The 15,168-nt window shown below is 38.4% G+C and overlaps 1 protein-coding gene across 6 annotated transcripts in view; it reads left to right on the top strand.

Moving 5' to 3' along the window:
- The first annotated feature begins 910 nt into the window (after positions 1-910).
- INPP1 (inositol polyphosphate-1-phosphatase) overlaps positions 911-15,168 on the top strand; it is a 56,100-nt gene continuing 41,842 nt past the window's right edge. For 2 of the 6 annotated variants that reach the window (XM_020993608.2, XM_020993605.2), the window contains exon 1: positions 911-1,178. The gene's annotated coding sequence lies outside the window, so the exon portion shown is untranslated. Of the gene's footprint in view, positions 1,179-7,173; positions 7,404-7,425; positions 7,940-15,168 lie in introns of those variants that run through there. The other 4 variants (XM_020993610.2, XM_020993607.2, XM_020993609.2 and 1 more) reach the window with 2 other exon arrangements.

The following is a 15,168-nucleotide window of genomic DNA, read 5'->3' as shown; positions in this document are numbered from 1 at the left end:
GATTTTTTTTTTGACTTAACTGTTCTTTGATACAAAAGTCAGAGTTTGGGTATCCAGAGACAAGTGTGGTTATACACATACATATACGTATACATATACATATACACATATACATACAGGTTTGTACATGTATGTGCGTATATATATCCACATATATCCACATACATACACATAGATATGTATACATACACACACATATATATTTACTATTTAGTCATTTTCAATTGGGTTCAACTCTTCATGACTCCTTTTGGGGGTTTTCTTGGCACTGGAATAATTTAGCATTTCCTTTTCCAGCTCATTTTACAGATGAGGAAACTAAGGCAAAAAGAGTTAAATGACTTGACCAGGGTCACATAGTTAGTAAGTGTCTGAGGCCAAATTTGAACTCAGGTCTTCCTGAGTCCAGGCCTGGCACACCATTCATTGTGCCACCTACCTACCACACACACACACACACACACATACACACACACGTATATGTGCCATATATACACACATATGTATACCTATATGTATTCTTGCAGAACAATAGCAGGAAAGAAGGACAAAGGAAACAAGCATTTATTAAGCATTTACTATATGCTAGCACTCTGGTGCTAAGCATTGGCGATACAAACAATCCCTACCCTCACAGAATTTAATTCTAATTTGAGAAGCCTACACATAAAAGGGAGTTGAAAATTGGAGTTGGAGGTGGGGCAAGAGGGAAAGCATGGTTTTAAAATCCAGAAAATCAGGAACTGGGCTGAAAGGAGAATGAAGGCATATTTTAGAAAACTAAAGAAAGTCCATAGAAGCTAAAGTAAACAGGAATGTTTTAGGAGAATATTTAAGAATCAGAGGAAATGACTCATTGATAATGTGCTTGCTAAAGAGGATAACCTTTGGACTTCCCAGCAGAGAACCTTCTTATCTCCCCACCCTAAGCTGGGCTGGGGAAGTTTACCAAAGAGTCACTGATCATAATTTCTCAGATCAGCCACAAAGAGTGTATTTCCTAGACTTTCTGTTCTAAGACCAGAAACCTTGCTTTGTTCTATGGGGAGTTAAAGGGATCCGGATCTTGAGGGTAGCATTGCACACATTAAGGCATTGGAGCTTATATTTCTTCTCATCCAAGAATTCAGAAAACTTGACAATCAACTGATTCACTAAAACACCACCTCTGTAGAAAGGTAAGTGGCAGAAATGATTGTTTTTAGTTTAAGAATTTTAAGCCAGTAGAATAGAAGTTCTAAAACACAGGAAACCAGTGGTAGAAAAGATTGAAGTTCCATGTCTAGTCCATTTACTTTAACCAGAAGCCAATCATACTACTCAGCAATCATATTCCTCAGCAAAAGGAAATGACTAGAGAGATTTTGGTCAGGAATTCATCCAGGAATGTAGATACTTTTTCTCTTGGCACCTCAGCCTTTCTCTCTATTTCCAAAAAATCAAATTCTCCCTTATACAGTTTTTTAAAGTATTATGACAGTCCTGCCCAAGTCCCTGCAACCTAAATTTTTTTTAACATTTTAATATTAAATTTAATGTATTTATTGAGAACCTAATATGTACAAGACAATGTGTTACAAAAAATGAATAATGAAGTCTGTAATCTTAGAGAGGAAAAGATACTCTTATGTGGGAAGGATTAGATTAGAGAAAATTAATGAAAAGAAAACTGTATTTTGGTAGCCTTTTAGTAATTAAGATGCCAAGATTTTTCTGGCAGAGAGGGACCTCTACACAGCACAGCTGAAGGGGAAGAGGTCCTACTGATACTTCATGTCTATAAGTCCCAAGAGAATAGAGACTTTCTACAAAACTGACCCCATAAGAGTTGGAGATGACAACAGTCAGCCTTGGTCATCCAAGGGCCCAAATTTGGCATTATAGGTCAGTAGACCTGAGGGTACTGTTTCACTCAGAGAGTAAGGAGCTAAATGGTGCAGAAGACTCTGGTCAGTGGCAAGGCTGACATTTAATGCTATTTAAATATTAGGTAACAATACCACTAATGTAGCCAGGCAATGTCTATTGGCACAAGACCATGCACTCCCTTTGGGGCAAGATAGCACCTGGACAATAGAATAAAGTATACTTCGAATAGTATGGTATTACAAAGAAAGGTATACTTTGCATAGAACACTAAGATGAGGTATTGTTTAGTATATATCTACATATGCTGTTATACATCTACTGAAGTATTTGGTCTACTGTTTACCACCATATTATGTGATGTGCATACTTTGTACGTAACTGTGTTTTGTGGAATTTGACAGTGTGGTATAACGTGTACCTAGAGACTGTAAACATGCACCTGGTATATGTGATGGTATTTTTGTTTGTATTTTTGGTTTTTTTTTTGTTTTGTTTTTTAACTGGAATGGAGGAGAATGTAGCAGGAATCGCTAATAACAAGAACTCTGTTTGTGGTGAGGCCATGCACCCGGAGGGTAGGTGCTGCTTAGAAGAAAGTAAGGACTCCATTTCCCATGAGTCCCTGGGCCTAGGGGTAGGCATTAATTGGATAGGAGCAAGGTTGCTGGGAGGAAGAAGCCAGTTGACTCTCATAGCTGAAGAAGAGTTACCTGAAAGAGTGGTCATCAGTGGTAGTTACTGCAGACAATAACTGTCAGGCCAGTGCCTCAGGTTTCCAAAGATCAGGCAGCATCAACTAGAGATGGTGACTTGGCTGGGCTATGCACATGAGCAGTATTAACAGATGAACTCTGGGCATCAGAAAGTGTAGGACAAGAACAAAGAGATTCCCAACTAGACAAAAGAAGCACCAGAGCCTAGAAAGGAAACCATTGTCATTTTTACTGAAGACAGTCTAATCTAAATCCTTCCACAATACAGAGACTTTTCTATTTATCAAGTCAACCAGTGTTTATATAAAGCACCTACCATGTGCTAAGCACTGTGCTAATCATTGGTGACACAAGGAAAAGCAAAAACAGTTTCTGTCCTCAAGAAGCTCAGAGTCTAGTGATGCTTTTGAAAATGTATGTATTTTGCCTACAATCCCCTGCAATTCCCATTCTGTTCTTTCTTCCCCTCCAGAGCCTTATAATAAAAGAATATAAGCATATATTAAAAGATAATTTTAAAAGGAGAAAAAGAAAAATACATTAAGCAAAACTAATCAAAATATTTGGGAAAAAATGACTTATGCTTTGCTCCGTACCTATAGCCTCCCATCATCTGCAAAGAAGGAGACAGAAGCGTCATTGCATATCTCTTCTCTGGGGCCAAGCTTTGGGTCATTGTTATTTTGGTACTATTTGGTTTCAATTGTGTTGTTGTTGTTGTTCTTTCCATTACATTGTTATAGTCATTGTGTATATTGTCTTCCTGGTTCTGCTTACTTCAGTTCTGGATTCCTCATATTCATCATTTTTACAGCACAGTAATATTCCATTATGTGCATTTCCATAACTTTTTTAGCCACTTTTTTAGCCTAGTCAATGAACTTTGGTTTTGTTTCCATTCTTTGCTACTACAAAAGGTGCTGCTATAAATATTTTGATCTATATAGGGCATTTCTTTTTGTCATTGACCTCCTTGGGTATGTGGCTAGCAGCTGAACCTCAGTGTCAAGAAAGATGAAGACTGAGAAACAGTTATTGCATTTGCTGATGAGGAGGTGACCTTTGAAAGAAAATCTTCATTAGGGTGATGAGATTAGAATGAAGATTGCTAAGGACTAAGCAACTTTTGAAGACTGTAAGTTGCAGAACAATTGTGGATCTGCATTGGTAGGAGTTTCCTTTTCCATTGTTCCTAATTAACTCATAAATGCTGACCAAAAAGAAAGGAATAAGCATGCAGGAGTTGAGAAAATAAAAACACCAAATGCAGACTACTCTGAGAAGTTTGACAAAAAGTGAAGGTGAGAGATGGAATGGCAGCTTAAAAGCATAGCATAGCCATTGGAAACATGCTTTTTTAAGATGGAGATTTCATAGAATCACAGAATCTCAGAGGTGGAAAGCCAGAGGCTATGAACTCCATACCAGAAGAAAAATTCCTTTTGATAACCTACCCAACAAGTGGTAATCCAGACTGATGGTCTCCAGTGAGGGGGACCCAAGATAGCCCATTACACTGATGGATAACTCTAATTCTTGGGGAGTTTTTCCTTACATAAAGTCTAAATTTTCTTCTTTCTAGCTTCCATATATTCTTTGTATTTCTTCCACCCCCCCCCCAAGGCCAAGCAAAACAAGTCTCATCTCTTTTACATGACAGCCCTCACATACTCAAAGAGAGCTTCAGGCTTCTCTTTTCCCCATTTCTCCATAATCATCTACATTTCCTTCAACTGGTCCTCATATAGTATGAGGACACCACCCTGGTTGCCCTCTTCAGTACACTTTTCAACTTCTCAATGTCCTTCCTAAAATTTGACCCCCAGACGTAGGCAGTCCCCAGAAGATGATAACTAGATGTTTTTTGACTAGAGTGAAGTACAATGGAGCTGTGCTCTTTTATTCCTGTGTACTATCTGCCTCTTAATAAGTTTAAGATTACATTAGGGGGGCTGCCATCTTAGACTTTCAGTTGGTTTTTAGTTATGTTTGACTCTTTAATATCCCATTTGGGGTTTTCTTGGCAAAGATACTGCAGTGGTTTGCCATTTCCTTCTCCAGCTCATTTAACAGATGTGGAAACTGAGGCAAACAGTGTTAACTGACTTATCCAGTGTCACACAGCTAGGAAATCTCAGAGCAGATTTGAATTCAGGCAAAGTAGCCTTCCAAATTCCAGGCCTGGCACTCTTAGCACTATGCTACCTATCTGCCCATTTTGGCTTACATATCACACCCTTTCCTCAATGAGTTTGCAGTCCACCAAAATACGTGGATCTTTTTCAGATAAACTATTGTTTAGCCATGTTTATACCATCTTGTACTTGTGAAATTAATTTTTTAACCTGTGTGTGAGCCTTCACCTTTATTCCTATTAAATTTCATTTAATTAGATTCAGCTCAACTGTTCTAAACTGTTAGTGTCTTTTTGATCTCAACTGTTACCCAATGGTTAGCTATCCATCTTTGGCATGTTTGTATAAAAACAAAAAAGAAAGGAACCAGTGGTGAGATAGAAATGGAAGATTCAAGAAAAAGAAAATGAGACAACTTACGCAGCAAGATTATGGAAGAAGTGGTAGGGGATGTGGTCAAGTGTGTAGACAAAGAAGTTAATCTTGGCACACACACAAAAAAGGAAACTTTTCCCTCTGAGATAGGAGAAGCAAGAGAAAAGAAAGGGTGGATTGAGAGAAATATTGAGATAGAGTGGAGGAAGTTGAGAGAACTCACAGATGACAATTGTTAAGCAGTAAATGGCTCTCAAAGTCTTAACTTGCAGAACAATTGATAATATATCTAGGTAGAAGGCATTTCCTCACCAGGACTACACAGCAAATAATTTGATGCAGCAGAAAGAGTAATGGCTTATGAGTAAGAGGAAGTGGGTTCAAATTCCAGCTCTGTTACTCACTTTACTTCTCCTGGCCTCAGTTTCCTCAGCCATTTTTTTTTTTTGCTTTTAGGCAATTGGGGTTAAGTGACTTGCCCAGGGTCACACAGCTATTAAGTGTCAAGTGTTTGGTTTGAGACTGGATTTGAACTCAGGTCCTCCTGACTTCAGGGCCAGTGCTCTATCCACTATGCCACCTAGCTGCCCCTCATTTTTTTTAAAAGGAAGTTGGACTAGACAACCTCTAAAGTCCCTTCTAGCATTAACTTATGTGATGCTTAGTTTCTTGGGAATATGGACAATGGAAATCAAGATGATAGCTCTATACTTCATGCAGTATAAACCAAGTACTACAGCCTGGGGAAGGTTCAGTAGTATAGTATATAGAGGAGAAGCCCATGACCTGTCTTTTGTATTTACCACCTGCGTGACCATTGGTATTTAACCTCTTACAAATCACTCAAAACCATTTATTAAGCACCTGCTATGTGCCAGGCACTGTGCTGTCTCTAAATTACAAATGAAGTGCTGACATGCCTCCATGGAGGGAATTCTAAGCAGGGAATGATTTCATAGTTCCCAGAGAAAGCTTAGTGTGTGCTGGCTTGATTGCCCCTTAAACTTGATAACACCTGGATAAAAATAAAAATATTGGGAGTGTGATTTGAACTCCTTCTCTACATAAGACTTAGTATAGTATTTTATGAATTTAGAGTTCACCTAACCAAGTCTCTTTTCAAAGATGGAGAAATTAAAGCCCTAAAAGTGAAATAGTGTGTACAAGTTCCTATGGCACTGCCTTCAGTTCTAAGTTTTTCTCTTATGTCACATTACTGATATTGCTGCTGCTACTACTAGTACTACCAATAATAACTAATAGTTTTATAGCGATTTAAGATTTGCAAAGCACTTTACACGGCAGGTGAATTCCCCAAAGGCACTAAAGTGCCCACCAAAGTATCAAGCTTATTTTTAATGCTCAATGAATATGAAAACTATAATAATAATTACTGCAGCTAGGTGGCGCAGTGGACAGATTGCTGAACCTGAAGTCAGGAAGTCTTGAATTCAAGTTTGCCTCAAACCCTTACAAGCCTGAGTGTTCGTATCTGTAAAATGGGTATAATAATAGCACCTACCACGCAGGCTTATTTTGAGAATCAAATGGATAAGCACTGTATAAATGCAAGTTATTGTTATTTTCAGTTGAAGTAAGCCTGTTTTGTCAATTTCATCTGTTTCCAGTGCTGCCAACCCAGCTGTAAAACATTTAATCCCCAAAGAGATAGGAAGAAAAGAGAAAGATTTAAAAAAAAAAAGCTTTTTCTTGTAGGTCACTCTAAGGGAGAATGACAACCGCGGATTAGGGGACCCCAGAGATCTCTTTTGCCGGCACTTTCCCTCTGAATCATAGCGCCGACTATGACAGCCAAAGATGTCACTTGCAGTCTGGCGGGCAGCTGCTGGACGAGTTGCTCTCTCAGGGAGAGTGACTATCTGCATAGTTCACTAGTTTCCCCAGGGCTGCCTCAAAGGAAATGAGTGGGAGGCCATCTGCAGCGGATGCTGCTGTCACCATTCATAGAGGACCCAGGCTGGGGAGCATGGACGCATTTGCTCCTCATTCGATTCTTTCTTTCGGTCCCAGTTCCTTCCCCGCCCCCTCCCAGCTAAGCCATTTCCTCCCCCCTCCCCCTCCCCACCTCCTTAGCCCAGGCAGCCAAAGGTTTCAGGCTCTGCCTCCCAGCCGTAGCCCTGGCTCTGGCATAAGCCCTGCCACTTAGAAACCCTTCTGATTGCATCTCCTGGCCCACCTCCTCCTATTTAACTCTCCTCCTCCTCCTCCTTTTCTCCTCCGCCTCTTCCGTTCCTCCAGGGAAAGGCAGAAACATCTGCATCACCCTTCTCCCACCTCAGCCTCTGCTTAGGTAATACGTTTTCCTTTTCACTTTCCTTCCTCGCTCACTACTTTTTCTGTAGCTCTCAAGGTCAGATGGGCCCCAGGCGGGAGGGAGTCGGAGAGGAGGAGAACGGTAAGAGAGAGGGGGAGTACTAGAAGCAGTTTTAGATATTCCCCGTGTGGCCCCCCCATAGTCTCTTAAAGGCCTGGGTTAGTAACCATGGGCCAGTAGAGTTCCTTTTCTACCCTCCTCCTGCGGTGATCATCCCGGCCTCCGGGTGTAAAAATCCACCCCTACCCCCACCCCCAGCTCCCCAAGGCCGAGACGTGAGTGGCTGCAGCTACAACCAGGTTTGCCAACCAGCAGGAGAGGGGGGAGGAGCCCAGGCAGTTTGCATTCTCTCCCTCTGCTCTTTGAAAACAACCAGAAAGACTTGAAATGGGCTTGGGAGGAAAGGTTAGCGGGGGACTTGTCTTAGTCATAAGGGTGGCTTGTTTTTACATCTGAAAAAGGAGGATACTAGCTGTTCTGACATTTGGGAAGCCGAGCCACAGGGTTTACAGGTAGGTGGCAAGCTACAACCGCTTCCTCTCCAGCTGTGTTTGCAATGAGAGATCTTTTGCTCGCCCACCCTCCAAGTGGTAACTCGTGGCTGTCAAACCCCTGATATCTTTTGGAGGCATCAGCACGCATGTAAAAATAAACTTCGTATGCCTCTGCTTGGGGAAAGGTTCTGTTTTCAAGCTTTTAATGCTCCATATTACTCAAATAATTACAACGTACTGTCTTGGGAAAACTCTTCCAATTTGTAGGGTCCAAATGGAAGGTGGGCAAGATGATTAACCTAGATTTGATTCAGCCCTACGTACTCTAGGACGTAAAAAACCATCAGATTTATAAAGGAAATAAGCATTGTATGCGGGTCTGTGAGTGTGTGTTTGAGATGAACAAAGTCAAGAGCATAACAAACCACGGTCTGAGCTGCACCTTTTTCAAAGCGAAACTAGATTAAGGGCAAAGTGACTGATTTAAGTGTGAGATCCCAGGTGCCGAATAAAACAGCAGTTTGGCTTTTTCTGTTTGATTCACTGCTTTGAAACAAAAGAAGCTGATAAAGAATCAGCTTTTGGATTGGATGGGTATTTGTTTACTGTTAAAAATAAGATAACTTGCAGGCAACGTGTAATTCAGGTGTTATCTAGGATGACCTCATTCTTACCCTTTGAAATGGTTGGTAAAAGGAAAAAAAGTGAAGGAATGGGAGATTGATTTCACTTTGGAAACTTGTTAGCGTTCCAATTTCGCTTCTTATTTTCCATTTTAAGCTCTTCTGGAGTTGATTTGATTTGGTTTGGGGTTTTTTTTGGTAGTACTCTTGTTACAATTTTATTATTCAGAACATGTTAAGATGGCAGAATATAGGAATTTGTAATTTTCTACATTTCCTGTGGGGGAGGGCTAATACTTTATTTTTAGAATAGATGCTGTGTTGGGAATATAAATTTGGAGAAATTGTATCTTAGCCTCCTGTGTTTTCAGATGTCCTACTTACCTTTCTAAGAATTTATATTTCTTGAATGGTCCTCCTTTAATGCAAAGAAGGCAGTATGATAACTTTTTGAATGATCTATATTGGTCCTGTAAAAAAAAAAGTTGTAGGATGTGAAATATTCATGTTCTTAATGTGATCTCATTCCATTTCCTTCTCTAATAATAATTATATTTTTAATATTCTGTTTCCACTGTGGCAAATAACATATAAATATTTTTATTGAAGTCTTTTGTTTTTTGTATTTTCCATAATTTCCACCATTATTTTTCCCTTCCCCCTCTCAGAGAGCCATCTTATATAACAAATAGTATTTTTAAAGACAAAAAAAGGGCAATACATTGAAAAAGTCCAAAAACATTTTTAATGTGCAATACCCCTGAAACCCCTGGGTAGATTTGGAGTGTCCTGTCTTTGATTTTCAAGTTATTTGTCATTGTTCAGTTGTGTCTGACTGTTTATGACTCCATCTGGGGTTTTCTTGGCAAATATACTGGAGTGGTTTGCCATTTCCTTCTCCAGTTCATTTTACAGATGAGGAAACTGAGGCAAACAGGGTTAAGTGACTTGCCCAGGTTGTGTCTGAGGCTGGATCTGAACTCAGGTCTTCTTGACTCCAGGCCTGGCACTCTAATCACTTCACCATCTAGCTACCCTTTCAAGTCACACTTGATCTTTATAATTTCACTGCATTCAGTTTTCTTTTTTTTTTCAGTGTGGTGGTTTCCATCTACATTGTTATAGATATTGTGTCTATTTTGTTGGCTCAACTTTTCACACACCATTAATTCATGTAGATTTGTCTATGCTTCTTTGTATTCATCACATCCATTATTTCTTAGAATATAGTAATATTCCATTATACTCATGTACCACAATTTGTTGAGCTATTCCCCAGTTGATTGGCATCTACTTTGTTTCTAGTTCTTTTATTACAAAAGGTGCTGCTACAAATATTTTGGTATGTATGAGGACTCATCTTATCAATGGCTTTCCAGTAATGGAATCTCCAGGTATGGATATTTTTAGTCACTTTACATGATCCCAAATTGCTTTCCAAAATGGTTGTACTGATTCATGGTTCCACCAACAAGGGTGTTGGTGTGCCTTTCATCCCATGACCCCTTCCAACATTATCTATTGCCCAGGTCAACTGGACCGGAACTGGCCTCTAACCTGGGGTGGTTGGAGCTGAACAGAGCAGCTAGAGGTAGAAGAGTTAGGAATGAAACAGAAGTTTAATTTATCTCAGAGTGAGGAAAATGCTTGCAAGAAGAAGCCAACCCCCTTCCCCTTGAGAAGGAGGGTTTAACATGCTGGGGCAAAGGCAGAGCATATATACATGAAAGGGGCTAGACCAGACCACAATCATTCTTAGGTCTTCAGTAAACCATTTCCATGGTTGACATTTCTTGGACATGGGTCCCATGGAAACAGTCTCTCAAATCTTAAGCGTTGTTGAGCCTTGATCATTTAGTGGGGTATAGAACCAAAGTTAGTGTGATGGGAATAGGATTGCAGTTCACTTGGCAGTTACAAGAAACAGGAATTGTAAGCATGTCAAGAGATATGATGGATGGCTTTAGGTTGCAGCACATTGGCTCTCAGGGTCCTAGGAAATAGGGGGAGCTCCAATAAATCTAAATAGCTATTGATTAATATGAAAATCACAAGTCCCTCAGTGAATACCTGGTGCTGGTCAAAGCAATACACTGCCAGAGGATGAAATCATCCAGAGTGCAAAGGATTGTTGTTATGCCAAGCTCAAGGCACAGCCTGCTTCCTGGGTCTTAGCTCTGGGAAACAAGATATCTCCAGATACCTTGATATTTCCCCATTTTGGCCAAAGGGAGGGGGAGGTCTGAAAGAACCCCTAACCTTATGGTCAATAAAGGAGAGGCAGATATAAGCCACCATGCCGTGAGAGGTCAGTTAGGCCAGGATGAGATGTTGCCCAGGAGGTTAGTTCCTTAAGGGGACCTGTGGGGGTAGGGGGTGTCTCAGGTACCATTGCTAGTCATTATTTGCTTGGGCCAAGAATTTAGAGGGAGAAAATTCCAACACATGCTTGAATCAGGACCTTGGTGGTTGGGCACATAACTACACACCCACAAGTTTGGCAGCTTAGGGGGTAGTCAGAAGGACCTGATAGGGGCCCTTAAAAACAATGACTGATTGCCGATTTTCAGATAAAATATAAGGTTTGCTTGAGATGTACAGTTGTGAGAAAACTCCTTGCATCAACTTTTGGATCTGAGTTTCTGGTTAGCATAACACAGGTCCTTAAATAGCACATAGTGATGGTCTAGTTTCCCAGCCACGCAGGGCTAGATTCAAACAACGCAATAACATTATTTACACAATTCCCTTAATTTCTTAATGACATTAAGTTAGCTACAGATCAAACTACTTAAAGGGCTCACAGTGGACTGGTTCTGAGAAAGATTTCCATGTCACCAAGGTAACCAAGAAAACTTAAACATTAACATCAAGTCTCCTTGTATCCAAGTAACCCATTCTCAATATCCATTTAATCAGCACATTTTGAGTCTCAGATGTCTTATGTAGTTATCTGGTCCCTAGATATATTTTTTTGATAATAGGCTTATTCTCAGAATAGCTCTAAATGGGGCTCTGTTCCTCTGGTTCCAAATCTAGAGGTTCTGACATAGTATAATCTAATATAATCATTTAAATTTGGTTCTCCAATTTTGAAACTTCAGAGAATTTCAGTTTATATATCATTTGCTGTTTCTATCCTTACCTAAATCCTGTACCTGATACAAGAATCTTTTAAAATTTATGAGCTACTTTTCTATTTCTTTGCCGGCACCAGATAGTTTTGGCACTTCTCTTATTACTATTGTTAGGATTTCCAATACAATGTTGAATAATATTGGTGACAGTAGGCATCCTTTTTTCACGCTTGATCTTACTAGGAAGGCTTCTAGCTTATCCCCATTGCAAATAATGCTTGCTTGTGGTTCTAGATAAACATGCTTTTTATCAATTAAAAAAACCCATTTATTCCTATATTTTCAAATGTTTTTGATAAAAATGAGTTTTGTACATTGTCAAAGACTTTTTCTTTACTCTGTTTTTACTCTTCTGATTTTCGGTATCAGAGTCATATTTGTTTCATAAGAGAAGTTTGGTAGGTTTCCTTCTTTTCCTATTATTTAAAATAATTTATTTAATTTTGAATTAGTTAATCTTTAAATGTTTGATAGAATTCACTCGTAAGTCTGTCTGATCTTAGTGCTTTTTCTTAGGAAGATCATTTATGGCATGTTCAGCCTTTTAAAATTATTAGACAGAAACTTCAAAAAATGGGAAAATAATTTCACTTTCTATGCCATTATCAATACAATTTACATGTAAATCTATTTAATCCTTAATTAACAAATCCTTAAACCAATTTTGAAAACTTATTACCAAAACATACCCAAAGCCTGAATTTCCATAATAGATAATTTAGAAGCCAATCACATTCATATGTATATAGTTCTTAGAGAAAATAGTCTAGTCTTGTTGCTTTTCTCAAAATTTACTATTCCATTTATTTAGAAAACTTTTATATTATATCTTTGTCTTATTATCTTGTTTAATCATTCTGCCCTTAGGATATCATCTCTATATTATAATTTAACCACAAATATAGGTTAAAATTTTAAGAGGTTCATACCTGAATCCTATTATAGTAACTTGGAGATGTTCCAGTATCAATCTATTATTTAATAGATTTAGTGTTGTACTTACAAAACTTCTTGATTTTAGAAATTTGTTGTAAAAGGAATAAGAGACATATAGTTACAACAATGTCATATATCATAATAGAGGGGAAAACTTCATCTGTTGGTGGTGGGGGGGAATTCCCTTAGCTCTGTTTGATTCTAGGCATGAGTCATATTTGACAGCCAATCATGTAGTCACAGTGTTAAACACAAGACTTAGAATTAACCAGGTGGGGAATTTTCCTTTTCAGCAAGGAAATAACACAATGGGAAAATAGAGTCAGGAGGATCCTACCTATGCTATGTTCAAGGTCATCCCAAAACCTTTCCCAGGCACCTTTAGCAGTTCCCAGAATGTGGCACATGCCATTTTCTGCTATTGGATTCATGACAATTCAGATAGCTATCCCAGTAATCAAAGCTCAAAACAACAGTAAATTACAGGAATCTCAGGAATTTTTACTTTAAATAACAAAATTTCACTAACCACAATTTAGGGCTTGAATACCTTTCCTGATGTTCCCCTTATAATTAATATTTCATTGATCCTTTACTTATAAATTAAAACTATCCATATTCTGGGGCTTCAGACATACAGCAACCACCTGATAGTTGACTCATTATTAATGTGCTGAAGCTACATTTTTAAAACACCTTATAAGCCTGTTTAGAAGCTGGTTCTGGCATGGATGACATTAATTGGTGTCAGAAGTGGGGTCAGTCTTTCAAGTTTTAAGGGTCAACAAGCCTTGTAATCATTCAGCAGGGTACAGAACCAAAGTTAGCGTAGTGGGAACAGGAATGCAGTATCTGGCTCAGTTCACTTGGCAATTACAAGAAATAGGGATTGTGAGCATGTGAAGAGATATGATGGGTGGCTCTAGGCTGCAGCACATTGCCTCTCAGGGTCCTAGGAAATAGGGGGAGCTCCAACAAATCTAAATAGCTATTGATTAATATGAAAATCACAAGTCCCTCAGTGAATACCTGGTGCTGGTCAAAGCAATACACTGCCAGAGGATGAAATCATCCAGAGTGCAAAGGACTGTTATTATGCCAAGCTCAAGGCACAACCCACTTGCTGGGCCTTAGCTCTGGGAAACAGGGTGTCTCCAAATACCTTGACACCAAATTTATCATCTTTGCTAATTTTCAGGTTGTGAGGTGAAACCTCGGGGTTGTTTGGATTTGCATTTCTCTTATTAGTAATTTGAAGCATTCTTTCATGTGGTTGTTAATACTTTGGAATTTTTCTTTTGTGAATTGTTTGTTCATATGCTTTGACTACTTATCTATTGAGGAATGGTAAGAGACATACACACACATACATTTCTTGGTCAATTGTTCATTTATTTTGGATATCAAACCCACATGAGAGAAATTTAATACAAATATTTTTTCCTATTCATCTGCTTTCCTAAGTGCATTACTTCTGTCTATACAGAAGATTTTTGGTTTCATGTAATCAAAGTATGTTTTATCTTTTGTAATTGCCTCTATCTCTTGTTTGGTTAGGAATACATCTCCTACCCATAGCCATAAGAGGCATTTGATGAATTCCTTTTCTAATATATTTTATAGTATGAACTTTTGTATTAAAGTTGCATATCTATTTACAATGTATTATGGAATATAGTGTAAGGTGTTGGTCTAAATCAAATTTCTGCCAGGCTGCTTTCCTGTTTTCCCAGCACTTTTTAATCAAATAGGAGGTTATTTCCCAGGCAATTTATGTTTTTCATTTTATTGGGGAAAGATTGTCATATGTAAATTTTAAATGTCACTAAGTTGTAACTAATGTACTTAATAAATAATTTTTAAACATGTTATATTTTTTCATTAATATTTTGGATGTTAATTTAAAAAAAAAACCTGAAACAAAAGTAAGTAACTATTCCAGTTTTAATCCAATTGGAGAACTCTTTTATATCATATAGTATACTTTTTTTTTCAAATCCCTTTAGATTAGATACCTATTTCATTTGTGGAGAAAATAAAGGGGGGAAAAATTGGGGTAGCTTTTTAATAATTCCTACCAAAACCTATAGCTCTCTTTCTCACCTCCAAAGGAAACCTTTCCCAAAATGTTCTTCAATTACTTGGGTTGAAAAGCCAGATAGCATAATCACATGTGACACAAAAGATTTCTGCAATGGTAAGACAATATAATAGGTAAAATGCTAGCTTAAAATCCAGCCAGATCTGGCTCAAACCACACTTAATTTATATGTTATCTGTTTGACCATAGGCAACTCACTTAACCTCTTAAGCATGTTTCCTCATCAGTAAAATGGACAGAATAATAGCATCTACCTCATAGGTTTAGTGACCTCATAGCAAGGGTCAGATAAGCTATTGTGGATGTGTAAAAGTAATTTTTATATGATAAACATTTACACAATAAATTTTTAAAGTGCAATGAAAATGTGAACTGCTGTTATCATACTGTCAAGTATTAAAGACTTTTTTGGGTTTTTTACCAACTGAATACTGGAGTTCTCCTAAATGA

This window comes from Phascolarctos cinereus, unplaced genomic scaffold (genome assembly GCF_003287225.1).
Source record: "Phascolarctos cinereus isolate Bilbo 61053 unplaced genomic scaffold, phaCin_HiC Scaffold_726;HRSCAF=1367, whole genome shotgun sequence".
Classification (NCBI taxonomy): Eukaryota; Metazoa; Chordata; class Mammalia; order Diprotodontia; family Phascolarctidae; genus Phascolarctos; species Phascolarctos cinereus.
Note: the sequence above shows the minus strand (reverse complement) of the source record. Positions and strands in the feature narration are given on the sequence as shown.